We start from the raw sequence: 2970 nt of genomic DNA on the forward strand, positions 1-2970 counted from the left end.
CACCTGCCTTAAATTTAATAGTTCATCTTTCTCATTCAGACAATCCCTCAAGGCCACTTTCTGCTTTTGCATATTAACTTTGTAATTTTATTCCTTAAAACTTTTATCCTTCAAAGCATTTCAATAAGGCTAAATTTTCCCCATAATTTGAGTTCATAGGACTCAGTCTAATAGGAGTTATTAGAACAATTTTATCTGTCAGTAGTAGCTTGTAAGCTCCTTGTGGCACAGACCCCTTCACCCTTTAAAAAAAACAATGAACCCACACAATGTCTGGCATGCTAATCAGAATCAAATAACAATCCACCTTCAATGAATTAGCCCCATTGGCTTTTTCCTTGAGAAAGGAATTCTGATGAGTAGGAAGAATTGGTAAGTCGTAGCCTTTATGTCATTACAGCTGAATGCGTCTTTTCCTCACAAGTGTGTAAGACTCTGGTTCTCAAATGGGGTGTCACAAGACCCCCACAGGGGTGCTATGATGTAGGTAGCAGCACATACACTCCTGCTGCATTAGGGCTCTCAGACAACCCTAAATGCCTGTTTCGGATCAATACTGTGCATGGTCAGACTACGAAGGGTTGCAGCAGAAGTGAGCTATCCTGCCTGTTTCAAGTTTATCCCAAAGCCCTAATGTTGGAGGAGTGTGTGAAGGTAACACAACCCTACCTGGGCTGGCTGTACAGCAGGTGTAGAGAACACTTTTTCCCTGAGAGCAGCAGCCAGTTGAGAATTGCTGAGGTAAGTTGATCATAACAGTGGTTCTTGACCAGGGATGTTGCCACACTCAAGAATTCTGGAGATGTGCTGCAATTCTGAAAGGTTTGAGAAGCATTGGTCTAAAAGGTGGTTGGCATCATATTTTCAAGGTCACTTCCACACATCTAAATTGTAAGTGGGCACAGAGATAAGCACAATTAAAGTAAATATTTGACAATTAGGGCATATCCTTCAGCTATTTTCATTTAATTTTATCTTAGGTGGCAGTCACAAGACTAGAAAGTTTTCTTGACTCAATATGGATTAGATAGAAAGACACAGATCCTTGTTTTCCTCCTTCCAGTCCCCCTCCACCCTCAAAAAGAGAGTTAGGAAACTTAGTTTCAAAGCCACAAAGCGATATAGATGCTCATAAAGAAGGATTTAATGTTCTTTTTTTGTATGAGTCAAAGATGTTGGAAGACTGATCAGTGTACAAAGAAAGAGGAAGCCAACACTTCCAGAGAACAAAGACTATTGACATCAGTGTATTAAGGCCATATGGTTAATCCAAATTTATGCAAATAGTACTCCTGTGCAAACAGAATTCTGGAGCAGGAAGAAGACACTTCTTCCTATAACAGATAACAGAATGGTCCACAAATAAAATGAACGTAAGTGTTGTGGAATGAGTGCAAACCATTTTAAAGATATCATTAGCCCTTGACAAATAAAGCGAATCTAAGCTTTCTGAACTATAGCAATTCAAACAAGAAAAAATGCTAGGAAGCAAAGAGACATTGATTTATTCCAGAATAACCTGAATATCCAGTCTTAAGTACAGTAAACTAGGAAGGACATAATTGTATCACAATTAGAGCTGGTCAAAACTTATTATAAGTTCTTTGACAAAAGTTTCTACCCTAAATTATTTCCCCCCTCCAGTCATCCCCAGGAATACTGTTGAAAAAAAATGACAAATTTTCTCCACGTGTATGCTTTTTAAACAAAAAACAAAACTTGCAAGGTATTGAGAGCTATCAATATTTTTATTTGCAGAAAACTCGTTTCAGTATATTAAAATGGTCTATAACAATTCTGATAGTTTAAAAAAAATAGCAAAAGCTTCAAAAAACATAGTATCCAGTTTGAACATTTCAGAATATAAGTTTCAAAACCATTCAATGCATCATAAAATTGGGTTTTAAACTTTTGGTCTCCTCTAACATGCACTGATATATTTTCCAAAGTGGCTATTAAGACCTTTGTAGCTATTAACTAGTGTCTTGTTAATTAACTTAGTATCCTCAGAGTCATAACAAAGCTGACAAGTTATTAGAGCAAAACTAACAGGAAGAGGCAAGAACACAGAAAAGACACAAACACAGAATTGTGTAGTTCTTTTAGTAAAATAAATTTTAAAAAAGGATAGCAACAAACAAAAACTCCCCGAAAAAGGAGGCAGCATTCCATAGTGCAAGAAGATAATTTAAGTTTACCTTTTAGCAAGCAGGGCTGAAATGAACTTCCCCAGCTAAGAATATATTTTTGAAGATACAAAATTACATCCTCATCAACAAGAAATTGATTAATAGTTTACCAAGCTTCTTTTTAATATATTAGACTATAATACATTTACATTCAGTATGCATATTCCATATGTTGATCATACAAAATCATCTTTCAAGAATCTGATTATATTTTTTTGCATAGACCAAGAAGGCTCTGATAAAGCAGCAATTTCTTCAAGCAGGCTCACATTTTTAACTTGCAACTCCTGGGATCCCCTAACAAAGTGCTGGCAACTGGGGCCCCAAATCTGTAGTTAGAACAAGCATGGTATCAATAAGCCTTCCAAGAAACTATGGATCAAAATACTTCAACCTTCCTACTGGCAAAATACAATGGATTAAACCAGGGGTTGGCAAATATTTTGGCTGGAGGACTGTTTAAGGAGTTTTGGTGCGCTGTGAAGGACCACAAATGTAGCCCCCATCCCTTGACAGGTGCCCTGCCCCCTAGTCACCATCTTGGGACTGGAAGTCCCCCCACCCTTTATTCTCTGACCTTTGCCACTGGAAGTCCTTACCCTTACTCCTTTCAGGGGGGTAGGGAGGTGCATCTTGAAACCACAAGGAAAAAAAAGATCCCCTCCCCCAACCAAGTCATACTAAAAAAAAGCAACCCAAAAAACGCCCCCCCAAAAACAAAGACCAAATATCTACTTTAACTTATTTTATTTAAAAAAATATTTTTGTCTCAATTTATGTG

This window comes from Crocodylus porosus, unplaced genomic scaffold, assembly GCF_001723895.1.
Source record: "Crocodylus porosus isolate Cpor-Errol unplaced genomic scaffold, CroPor_comp1, whole genome shotgun sequence".
NCBI classification, from domain to species: Eukaryota; Metazoa; Chordata; order Crocodylia; family Crocodylidae; genus Crocodylus; species Crocodylus porosus.